Raw genomic sequence first — 13,585 nt, 5'->3', positions numbered from 1 at the left:
GTCCCTATTCCTAAACCTACCTATATCCCTGTCCCTAACACTATCTCTAGACCTCTCTCTATCCCTTACCCTGTCCCTATAACTGTTGGTAAGACTGGTGGCTGCCTTCAACACAATCATCATCACCCTCTTCATTATCTCTTCCATGTACAACATATTTATTTTCAGATCCACAATTATCCCTCTCATCCTCTTGCACCTTTGCAACTTCCATAGTAGCCTCCTCAATTTCTATGGGTAAATCATCATCAACACTCATACTACTACTACCCATCCTCCCATTTTGAAATGGTTGAGGGCTTTTCGAAGAAGGCTGCTCAACTATTACAGTGTCCCTAACCCTGTCCCTATCCCTGTTTCTTTCCCTATCCCTGTACCTATCCCTGTCCCTAACACTGTCCCTAGACCTGACCCTATCCCTAACCCTGTCTCTATCCCTGTCATTAAGCATATCTCTATCCCTATCACTAACCCTATAATAATACTGTACAGATTTCAATTGTCTATCTAATCATTCTGTCCACTATCTGAATTGACAAACTAATAATACTGTTAACACCTGAATTGTCGACTGTTACACAAGCTGATAGACCAAGGCCAAAATGTAAAATAGTGCAAGATTGAGTTGTCCTTGGGTCTACCCAATCACCCATATGTTAAAAAGGACATGCATAGTTAACCAAAGCAAGTATTTAAACGAGAGAGGCTGCCAATTTTGTGGCTGAAGTAATTGACTTGTTTGGGCTCTCACAAAAGAGAACATTTTGGTTGTTGGTCTATGAACTGGATAGAATAGATAGCAGTTTATTTTTTTTTATTTTTTAACAAACTACTAATGGTCATTTGATTAACAGTGTTCATCGTCTTCTATGTTGAGGATCATGTCATCACCCTTATCATCATTTTCATCACTGATATCATGATCATGATCATCATCATCACACAATATTATTAATTCCCACTGGATGAATTCTGTTGGCAATTGGCAGAAAGAATGGTATACAGGATGCTGACTGTCATACTTGTGTCCTCTCTGAATTTAGATAAAATATATTCAAACAAAAGAGGTCCTTTTTCTGGTATTCTGCCCTGGCATGATAATGCGTTTATCATGGGCATCTGCTATTAGTAGGCCTAGTGGCTGCCTTCAACACAATCATCATCCTCCTCCTCATTATCTAGTCCATATTCAACACATTTATTTTCGGATCCGCAATTATCCCCCTCATCCTCTTCCACATTTGCAACTTCCATATTAGCTTCCTCAATTTCTATGGGTAAATCATCATCAACACTAATACTACTACTACCCATGCTCACATTGTCAAATGGTTGAGGACTTTTTGAAGAAGGATGTTCTACTCTTACAGTGTCTGAATCTGAAACCTCTGACTCACATATAGCACTCATGGATATCCTCCTTTGACTCTCCTCAGCATTCTGTGAGTAGCCAAGTTATTAGACTCCCAAATGGAGGGCTCTTTGTCACTCACCGGACCGTGAGTGCCTCTTCCCGGACATTTAGGAACCGTGGTCGTCCACCACCCTGAGGTTCTGCGCATGCGCAGCCCTTTTCTATACTTCAGTGTATACCCCTTTAACTCAATTGGCAGATCAGGCAACCTCCCTATATTAAGCACCTGTGGTCAACACCACGTGGCCTGATCTTGGAGTCTCATTCCTCATGAGTCTCTGAAGGTGTTCCTGTATTCCTCGTGTATTCAGCGCTGCTGATTCCTGTGGTTTCCTAGCCACTTCTATTCCTGTGGTTTCCAAACCACTTCTACTACTGTGGTTCCCATTCCACTTCTACCATCAACTGTATCATCATGACTGTTTGCTGATTCCTATCCGCTGCCTCCGTGCACTACAGTCTTCTATACCACTTCATCGCTATTGTATATCTTTGGGACTGTTGCTGATTCCTATCCGCTGCCTCCGTGCACTACAGTCTTCTAAACCACTTCAACGTTATTTTATATCAATGTGACTGTTTGCTCATTGCTATCCGCTGCCTCCGTGCACTCCAGCTTTTACTTCACTCACCTGCTTCTCATCAAGTCTGTTTGCTGACTACTATCCGCTGCCTCCGTGCACTACAGTCTCCTGCTTGCAACTCGCCTGTGTTCATCATCGTGACTGCCAGCTGACTATTATCCGCTGCCTCCGTGCACTACAGTCTCCTGCTTGCAACTCGCCTGTGTTCAACATCGTGACTGCCAGCTGATTACTATCCGCTGCCTCCGTGCACTACAGTCTCATCTCATCTTTGCTGTGGCTTCCTCGAGACTGCCGCTTTCATTACCATCTGCTGCACTTGTGATCAACAGCTCCTGCCCTGCGCTGCACTCCTGTTTCCCATCGCTGTTGGTTCCTGTGGTTGCTACTGGTTACCTCCGTGTGCCGCTGAGTCCTGCTGCTGTGGTCAGCGCTATCGTCCATCTCCTGCTGATCCACTCTCCACGCCTTCACGTGTTCCACTGGTCTCTACCCTCCTGTCAGCATTGGATCTGTATCTCATCTACTACCCTCTGCTGGATCATCTCCATTCTCCTGGGTCCCCTATGAGTCCAGTTCCACGTGTTGCTGACTCCTGTGGATTTGTGTCCCTGTTGGTCTACTTACCTGTGCGCTGCACCTGCTAGACCGCTGCCTCACCTATCCAGGGACTTCCTATCCAGTCGGCCTCCAGCCGCTCAGGTACCGCTGCAATCCCATCTGACTGCTACTGCTGAACCACGGTATGCATACTTCTCATTGACTGTGCTGTGTATTGCATATCTTGCTGGACTGTGTTTGGTTCTCTCTGGAGTCTGCTATCCGCTGAGTCTATTGCCATCATTGACTGTGTTATCATTGTTCTGGACTACTTCAAGAGACTTTCTAGATTGCAGACCTGCTCAGTCATTTATATCTATATATATATCTATATTGTGCATATTACTGTGGATCGGGTATAAGGTGCCTGTGTATATCCTGTGTTGCAGTCTTCCCCTGTGCACCTCCTCACATATATATTCAGTGGTACAACTTGCTGATGTCAGACCACTGATCCCTGTTTCCGGTATCACCTGTTCCATCCTCCTCTCACATAGCAGTGGTACAACTTGCTATCGCAGACCACTGACTACCTGGATACCTCCACTTGGATTCCATTCCTTCACTCAGACAGCGGTACAACTTGCTACCCGCAGACCGCTGACTCTCATCACCTCCTTGTTTCTGTTGGACATTCCTCCTCACTATAGCAGTGGTACAACTTGCTATCGCAGACCACTGACTACCTTCACGTGTCCTTGTCCATACAGTTCCTTGTGTATTATTATCTCATTATTACCAGTGTTGCTAGTCATAGACTTTCCTGAGCATCTCATCGGCCATCATTTCATGTTCCGTGATCACCCAGCTACCAGAGTACCCTATTACCATCTACATTGCTCTGGTAAGCCTACCATCTGGTGATCCCTGGGTAAAGACTCCTAGTGCCCGTGACAGTAAGATCAGGCCATGACAGACCCAGATGCGGAACCTACCGCCAAAGAGATGCTGCAACATCTGGTTAGCCGTGTGGAGCAACAGGATGCCCGCCAACAGCTGTTACTTCAGTGTTATCAGTCATTAACCTCCCAAGGAACATCTGGACAGACTGTGACAGCTACTACTGAAGCTCCTGTGCTTTCCTCCGTTTCCCCATTGCCATCCCAGGTGTCTACAGCTTCCACGCTTCACCTGCCTACTCCGTCAAAGTACGATGGAGACCCCAAAACTTGTAGGGGTTTCCTTAACCAATGTTCAGTCCATTTTGAGCTCCAACCTCAAAATTTTTCTACCCATCGTTCCAGAGTGGCCTATCTTATCTCTTTGTTTTCAGGACAAGCCCTGGCTTGGGCCTCCCCTCTGTGGGAGAGGAACGATCCAATATTACAAGATAGTGCCAAATTCATTTCTACATTTCGAAGTGTGTTCGATGAACCAGGTCGTGTGACCTCCGCTGCTTCCAGCATCCTCCGTCTGCGACAAGGATCTCATACTGTAGGCCAGTACGTCATTCAATTTAGGATCTTAGCCTCTGAACTTCAGTGGAACACTGAAGCCCTAGTTGCCGCCTTCTGGCAGGGGCTTTCCGATAAAATTAAAGATGCACTGACTACTCAAGAGCTTCCTTCGTCACTTGAAGATTTGATCTCTCTATGCCATCGTGTTGATATGAGATTTCGTGAAAGAGAGGCTGAGAAAACGACTTCTGCTAAAGCACCTCTTCGCTCTAACCCTCAATTTCGTCCAGTGTCACCTGCTGTGATTCCCATGGAGATAGGACATTCCAAGTTATCTTCTGAGGAGAGGAGACGAAGAGTCAAGAATAGACTCTGTATCTATTGTGCTGATTCCACTCATGTCCTCAGCTCCTGCCCTAAGAGATCGGGAAATGCCAGGCCCTAACTAGTTCTGGAGAGGTGAAGTTAGGGTCCCTGGAGTCCTCTCCATCATCTATGAAATCTAAAGTCTGCGCTTTTGATGTGACTATTTCCTTTGCTACCAAAACCTTTGAGTCACAGGCATTGATTGATTCCGGAGCAGCAGGAAATTTTATTTCCAAATCGTTAGTAAATCAATGGTCTCTACCAGTGATTACCTTAAAAACTCCCATTACTGTGACGGCTATCGATGGATCACGTCTCATCAACGGTCTCATCACCCAGAGTACGTCTCCAGTAACCCTTCAGATTGGTGCTCTGCATCATGAAGAGATATCGTTTTTAATTCTTCCTGTTACGACAAGTCCGATTGTCCTAGGCCTTCCATGGCTTCAGTGTCACTCTCCCCAGATTGACTGGCGCACCCCTCAAGTCACGTCTTGGGGGCCTGAATGTCACCATCATTGCCTTTCCCAAGTCATTCCTCTCAAGGTACAGCAAGCTTCCATCTCAGCTATTTCACCGGGACTCCCTCCTCAATATGCTTTATTTACCGATGTTTTTGATAAAGCTCAGTCTGAACGTCTTCCTCCTCATCGTTCTTGGGATTGTCCGATTGACCTCCTTCCTGGCAAGACTCCTCCCAGGGGCCGGGTCTATCCACTCTCGTTACCTGAAACTCAAGCTACATCTGAATATATACGGGAGAACCTCCAGCGTGGGTTCATTCGACCTTCCACCTCGCCCGCTGGAGCTGGGTTCTTCTTTGTCAAAAAGAAGGATGGATCATTACGCCCTTGTATAGATTTTCGTGGACTCAATGCCATTACTATCAAGAATCGGTATCCCATTCCGTTGATCACTGAGCTATTTGACCGCATCAAGGGAGCCCGTATTTTTACTAAGTTGGATCTTCGTGGTGCCTACAATTTAATCAGAATCCGTTCCGGTGACGAATGGAAGACAGCGTTTAACACCAGAGACGGGCATTACGAATATCTGGTAATGCCTTTCGGGCTATGTAATGCCCCCGCTGTTTTTCAGGGCTTCATCAATGAGATTTTTCGGGACTTATTATATGTATGTGTCGTCGTCTACCTGGACGACATATTGATTTTTTCACAGGACCTGCCTTCTCACCACCAACATGTGGCAGAAGTCCTCTCCAGGCTACGGAAAAATTCATTGTTCTGTAAATTAGAAAAATGTTCATTCGAATTACCCCAGATTCCATTCTTGGGGTATATTGTTTCCGGAGTTGGTCTGAAGATGGATCCTGACAAAGTAAATGCTGTACTACATTGGCCCCAGCCAACTACTCTTCGTGCGATCCAGCGTTTTTTAGGTTTTGCCAATTACTATAGACGCTTCATTCAAGACTTTTCTTCCATTGCATCTCCTATTGTGGCCCTGACTCGAAAAGGGGCTAATCCTAAGCAATGGTCAACTGAGGCTATTCAAGCCTTTCAAACATTAAAAGAGTCCTTCTCTTCGGCTCCAATCCTTCGTCAGCCTGATGTGACACTCCCCTTCTTCCTAGAAGTAGATGCCTCTAATGTGGGCTTAGGAGCTATTCTCTCCCAACGCTCGGAACAGCAAAAATTCCACCCTTGTGCCTTCTATTCTCGGGGTCTCCTACCCGCAGAGAAGAATTATACCATCGGAGACAAGGAATTACTGGCTATCAAAGCCGCATTAGAGGAATGGAGATACTTGTTGGAGGGAGCTCGCCATCCGGTGACGATCTTCACGGATCATAAGAACTTGTCATATCTCCAGTCTGCCCAATGCTTGAACCCTCGTCAAGCAAGATGGTCTCTTTTCTTTTCCCGTTTTGAATTAATAATTACCTTCAAACCAGCTGCCAAGAACAAAAAAGCTGATGCCTTATCTAGAGCCTTTGTTACGTCCTCTGATATAGAAGAGGTTTCCAACCATACCATTCTTGACCCCAAATGTATCTCACTGGCTGCTTCATCCACCAAAACGCTACCATTTGGGAAGACCCTCGTGCCTCCTACTCTAAGGAGGAAAATCCTTTCGTGGTTCCATGCCTCTCGTTTTTCTGGACACGCCGGTGAACACAAGACTTTTGAGATCCTCTCTCGAAGTTACTGGTGGCCTTCAATGAGGAGAGACGTCAAAGAGTTCATTGCTTCCTGTGAATTATGTTCGCAATTCAAATCCTCCCGCAGAACCCCAGCAGGGTTGCTGCGACCACTACCCATTCCGTCCAAACCATGGACCCATATTAGTATGGATTTCGTTACTGACTTACCACCTAGTAAGAACCATAACACTATTTGGGTGGTAGTGGACAGATTTTCGAAGATGGCTCATTTCATCCCTCTGTCTGGTTTGCCTTCCTCGTCTATCCTGGCTGAACATTTCATTAAAGAGATCTTCCGTATCCATGGATGTCCATCTGAGATTGTGTCTGATAGAGGAGTACAATTCGTGTCCAGATTCTGGCGAGCCCTTTGTAAAACCTTGGGCATACGATTAGCACTCTCATCTTCTTACCATCCGCAATCCAATGGACAAACCGAACGTGTCAATCAAGATCTTGAGACTTTTATAAGGATATTTTCATCAGCCAATCAAGACAACTGGGTAGAGTTACTCCCTTGGGCTGAGTTCGCCCATAACAACATGTACCATGAGTCATCATCCAAAACTCCATTTTTTGTGGTCTACGGTCACCATCCGTCTTTTCCGGAATTTCCTGCCCTCCCGCCCACCCAAGTTCCTGCGGTGGAAACTGTTTGTCAGACCTTTAAAAATATCTGGTCTCAGGTCAGAACCTGTTTAAAGAAGACATCTGTCAAATATAAATCTTTCGCTGATAAGAAGAGGCGGGCTATTCCACCACTAAAAATTGGAGATCGTGTCTGGTTATCCACAAAAAATATTCGTTTGAAGGTTCCATCCATGAAATTCGCCCCTCGTTTTATTGGTCCATATAGGATCATTCAAGTTATCAATCCAGTATGTGTGAAACACCTTCTTCCTAAGAGTCTTCGGATTTCTAATGCCTTCCATGTATCTTTGCTCAAACCTCTTATTATCAACCGTTTTTCAACTCCTCCCTCAGCTCCGCAGCCAGTTCAAGTTCATCAGGAGGAGGATTTTGAGATTACCGAGGTACTAGATGCAAAAATTTCGCGAGGAATCCTCCACTTCCTCGTTCATTGGAAGGGCTTTGGTCCTGAGGAGCGCTCTTGGATCAAAGCTGAAGATCTTAATGCTCCTGCACTTTTGAAGAAGTTTTACTCCAAAAATCCGGACAAGCCCGGTTCCAGGCGTTCTGTGCCCACCTTTAAAAGGGGGGGTACTGTCACTCACCGGACCGTGAGTGCCTCTTCCCGGACATTTAGGAACCGTGGTCGTCCACCACCCTGAGGTTCTGCGCATGCGCAGCCCTTTTCTATACTTCAGTGTATACCCCTTTAACTCAATTGGCAGATCAGGCAACCTCCCTATATTAAGCACCTGTGGTCAACACCACGTGGCCTGATCTTGGAGTCTCATTCCTCATGAGTCTCTGAAGGTGTTCCTGTATTCCTCGTGTATTCAGCGCTGCTGATTCCTGTGGTTTCCTAGCCACTTCTATTCCTGTGGTTTCCAAACCACTTCTACTACTGTGGTTCCCATTCCACTTCTACCATCAACTGTATCATCATGACTGTTTGCTGATTCCTATCCGCTGCCTCCGTGCACTACAGTCTTCTATACCACTTCATCGCTATTGTATATCTTTGGGACTGTTGCTGATTCCTATCCGCTGCCTCCGTGCACTACAGTCTTCTAAACCACTTCAACGTTATTTTATATCAATGTGACTGTTTGCTCATTGCTATCCGCTGCCTCCGTGCACTCCAGCTTTTACTTCACTCACCTGCTTCTCATCAAGTCTGTTTGCTGACTACTATCCGCTGCCTCCGTGCACTACAGTCTCCTGCTTGCAACTCGCCTGTGTTCATCATCGTGACTGCCAGCTGACTATTATCCGCTGCCTCCGTGCACTACAGTCTCCTGCTTGCAACTCGCCTGTGTTCAACATCGTGACTGCCAGCTGATTACTATCCGCTGCCTCCGTGCACTACAGTCTCATCTCATCTTTGCTGTGGCTTCCTCGAGACTGCCGCTTTCATTACCATCTGCTGCACTTGTGATCAACAGCTCCTGCCCTGCGCTGCACTCCTGTTTCCCATCGCTGTTGGTTCCTGTGGTTGCTACTGGTTACCTCCGTGTGCCGCTGAGTCCTGCTGCTGTGGTCAGCGCTATCGTCCATCTCCTGCTGATCCACTCTCCACGCCTTCACGTGTTCCACTGGTCTCTACCCTCCTGTCAGCATTGGATCTGTATCTCATCTACTACCCTCTGCTGGATCATCTCCATTCTCCTGGGTCCCCTATGAGTCCAGTTCCACGTGTTGCTGACTCCTGTGGATTCGTGTCCCTGTTGGTCTACTTACCTGTGCGCTGCACCTGCTAGACCGCTGCCTCACCTATCCAGGGACTTCCTATCCAGTCGGCCTCCAGCCGCTCAGGTACCGCTGCAATCCCATCTGACTGCTACTGCTGAACCACGGTATGCATACTTCTCATTGACTGTGCTGTGTATTGCATATCTTGCTGGACTGTGTTTGGTTCTCTCTGGAGTCTGCTATCCGCTGAGTCTATTGCCATCATTGACTGTGTTATCATTGTTCTGGACTACTTCAAGAGACTTTCTAGATTGCAGACCTGCTCAGTCATTTATATCTATATATATATCTATATTGTGCATATTACTGTGGATCGGGTATAAGGTGCCTGTGTATATCCTGTGTTGCAGTCTTCCCCTGTGCACCTCCTCACATATATATTCAGTGGTACAACTTGCTGATGTCAGACCACTGATCCCTGTTTCCGGTATCACCTGTTCCATCCTCCTCTCACATAGCAGTGGTACAACTTGCTATCGCAGACCACTGACTACCTGGATACCTCCACTTGGATTTCATTCCTTCACTCAGACAGCGGTACAACTTGCTACCCGCAGACCGCTGACTCTCATCACCTCCTTGTTTCTGTTGGACATTCCTCCTCACTATAGCAGTGGTACAACTTGCTATCGCAGACCACTGACTACCTTCACGTGTCCTTGTCCATACAGTTCCTTGTGTATTATTATCTCATTATTACCAGTGTTGCTAGTCATAGACTTTCCTGAGCATCTCATCGGCCATCATTTCATGTTCCGTGATCACCCAGCTACCAGAGTACCCTATTACCATCTACATTGCTCTGGTAAGCCTACCATCTGGTGATCCCTGGGTAAAGACTCCTAGTGCCCGTGACACTCTTATTGCCCGATTCCCCTTTTGAACCTAGATTATAAGCTTTTAGCAAAGATAGTGGTTGACAGACTATAAACCATCCTTCCCCATTTGTTAACTCCCCATCAGTTAGGGTTTGTTACTGGCCGTCATTCGGTCAAGGAAATAAGGTCGGCTGTCTTGGCCATTGTGGCCTCCAATTCTGTCTCCACGTCCAAAATGCTTCTTGGTCTGGATGCTAAGAAGACATTTGACTCTGTAATCTTGCTGTTCTTACATGAGGTTCTCTCGTATAGACGTTTTGATACCGACTTTACAGCCTTGATTGCTTTCTTTTATGCCTCCCCTACTACATCCCTATTGGTCAATGGAATTATGGGCCCACCTTTGGAAATGTCTAGAGATACCCATCAGGGATGCCCCCTTTCCCCATTGCTTTTTAAACTGGTCTTGGACCCAATGCTCAGGGTCCTGCAGCGATGAAAACTCCTTGAGGGTATTAGAGTTGGCAACAAAGAACTTAAACTGATAGCCTTTGCTCACAATGTCATGATTTATATCTCCAATCCCAAACTATCTCTTAGACTCCTGATAGGCCGAATAGTAGAGTTCGGCTGTATTTCAGGGTTTACTATTAACTTCCATAAAACAGCTATGTACCTGTGCAAGGGTGTCCCCAGACCATCTTGCACACATGCTATTCCTGTACTTTGTGCAAAATCGACCATGCATACCTCGGTGTCTTAACTCCTGAAGGATATTTACTCATTATATGACCTCAACATTTCTAGGGTAATTATAGCAGCTGAAGCTGGAGTTGTCTGTGTCTCTCCTATAGGGGCTGAACTAACTTGATAAAAATAATCATTATCTCCAAATTCCTGTACCCCCACCAAGTATTGCCACTATTACTAAACTGGTCAGACACTACCAGAGCGGATGCAGCCTTTCGCCGATTCAGATGGAACTCTAAAAAAAACACGAATTGGGCTAGTAAAATTGCAACAACCTAGAGATAGGGTTGGCTTCAACTTGCCAAACATCACCCGCTATAACCAAACGGCCCAACTGCAACACTTTAGAGACTGGCTGCACAACACTGTCATTTTTACCTGTACTGAACTTGTTCAGAGCTTTATTCCTGACCTTAGCCTATTGGTGTGCATCCATCTCATGATCAGGAATTACCTGATCACATCCTGCACAATCCATTGTTATTAACCACCTGCAAACTCTGGCACATATATCTCCTAAAACCCTATGCTTCCATGCATCTCCCTCTACTTCACAATCTGGATTTACAGGACTGCATTGCTTTCTATTCCTTCAGTGGTTGGGCCTACCTGGGGATCTCTAAAATAAGACAAATTTATAGAACCACACACAAACCCATGACCCATGCTCAATTTTCATTCACCCTTACCACTTAGTTTTTTTCGGTGCCAACATTACATTAATACTGTTTTAAGTAAACTATCCCCAAATGGGTGGGATAACCCACTGGATACCATGCTGTCCAGACCTGTCCAGGCAAAAATCACGCTATATTATAACACTATTCTCTGCTACGCAATTGATTGAACATTGATAACTCCAAAATTGGTCTCTCCCAGTGGCAAGATCATTTTCCTAATCTAACATCTGATATTCTTTTAAGAGCTTTGGCTAACTCAGAGAAAACATTGGCAGCCATGACTTACACCTAAAAGTTCGTAAATGTTTATAACAGGGCTTATCATCCCCCCTCTAGGCGATCAGATTGGCTTATTGAATTCCCAAATGCGCATCTCCCTGAACAGATTTGACACATTGTTTTTGGGATCTTCCAATTAAACGCTTCTGACCCAGATCTGGAGGATTTTTATAACAAATTTAGAGAATTATGTACCTCTTTCCCCGGTAAGGACTGCAGAAAATTGTTGCTAACAATCTTGGCTGCAACCAGGAATAGTATACTTCAGGTCAGGTCCAGAACACTCCTCCCATGTTCTCTCTCTTTAGGGAAAAGCTTTATCACATATTCCCCATGGACTGGTTTGAAACTTCTTTAAAGAAAAATTTCAGAGAGAAATTTTTTTTTGACACACGGGAGAGCCTAATTGATCTCCTCCCTCGTGTTCTCCAAACACAACTCTGGAAAAGTTTTCACCAGAAAGCATGGTTTGATTTGAGGATGTATACTGCTGATCCACTGTTTTTAAATATAGATTTCAATGAATGACCCTTTCAAATAGACAAGTATTGAAAAATAGAAAAGATTAGAATATAATAATATATAACCTTTTTTTCCAGTGTGAAACACGATGTCTGTTCTAAAATGGCACATGAGACAATGAAAGAGGACTATATATACAAAGGTGGCCTTACAAACCTCGTAAGAGTTTTGCTAATGCAAAATAACAGAAATTACGTTTTTCCTCCTTTTGAAATCTGAGTTTGGCAGTAAAAATCGAGTCACCACTCGGTTTCACTTGGATCCCCGGATTTTTCGTACTTGAAGTAATCTGAACCGCTCACCTCTAAATAATACAGAATTAAGGAGATGGATACATGTCATATCAGTAAATAAATTAAAGTTCTAAGTATTTTCACATGTGTTAACAATGCATGTAGTCTACACTTGCATACAGGAACACATAAATTACATACAGAGCATGTAGAACACTATTCCTATTTGATTGACGTTTTGACAGCGCACCACGTACAGACCTAGAAACAACATCATAAATGTAAATATTAAATATAAAATAATGTAAATATGTAAAAATATATATATATAAATATGTAAAAATGTAAATATACACGCCCAGAAAGGTGTCGCTGTTGGAGGAACTATTGTCGGTTTGTCGGGTCATGTGCATAAATAATTTGCTTAGCATAGCATGGTTACAACATTCAAGTAGAAACAATAGTATGCATTGAAGACATATAGCCACAGAAAAAAACACATTTCTGTTTAAACCTTCCAATACACTCTTGGTTTTTATTTTGACAATTTACCATTGTGATAACATAAGGTGCAAAAAGCATATGGTCCCAAAATGGCAACATATCTGTGGATTTGATTTAACATTTGCCAAGAATAGAAAAATAGAAATTTAAGCATAACCAGATTACAGACATTACTGATAGACTATTGTGGCAAGAGCCCGCTACTGGTTAAGCACACGCGTACAACTTCTTCCTTTTTATGGTTCTTTATTGTCAGGATGGTAATAATTGTTTGACACCGTATACTTGCACAACAATTATGGAGACCCTAAACGCTTACTATACATAGTCCAGCTCTCTGTCCAGATCAGCCAGCTAGCCCAGCGTTGATCTCCCTGAACAATAAAACAAGCAGGGTTTTATACCTGACACTCTTCCCACAGGCCTAGCTTGATGGACAGGTGACACACCCACCTTCTCTTTAAAAAGGACACGCCCATCCCTATGTTTTACCTGGTTTAATCTAGGGATGAGCGCACTCGGATTTATGAAATCCGAGCCCACCCGAACGTTGCGGATCCGAGTCGGATCCGAGACAGATCCGGGTATTGGCGCCAAATTCAAAAGTGAAACTGAGGCTCTGACTCATAATCCCGTTGTCGGATCTCGCGATACTCGGATCCTATAAATTCCCCGCTAGTCGCCGCCATCTTCACTCGGGCATTGATCAGGGTAGAGGGAGGGTGTGTTAGGTGGTCCTCTGTGCTGTTTAGTTCTGTGCTGTTTAGTTCTGTGCTGTTTAGTTCTGTGCTGTTTAGTGCTGTGCTGTGGTGTGCTGTTTAGTGCTGTGCTGTGCTGTGCTGTGTTCTGCAGTATCAGTCCAGTGGTGCTGTGTGCTGTGCTCTGTCCTTCTGAG

Source organism: Mixophyes fleayi, chromosome 4 (assembly GCF_038048845.1).
Source record: "Mixophyes fleayi isolate aMixFle1 chromosome 4, aMixFle1.hap1, whole genome shotgun sequence".
Classification (NCBI taxonomy): domain Eukaryota; kingdom Metazoa; phylum Chordata; class Amphibia; order Anura; family Limnodynastidae; genus Mixophyes; species Mixophyes fleayi.
Note: the sequence above shows the minus strand (reverse complement) of the source record.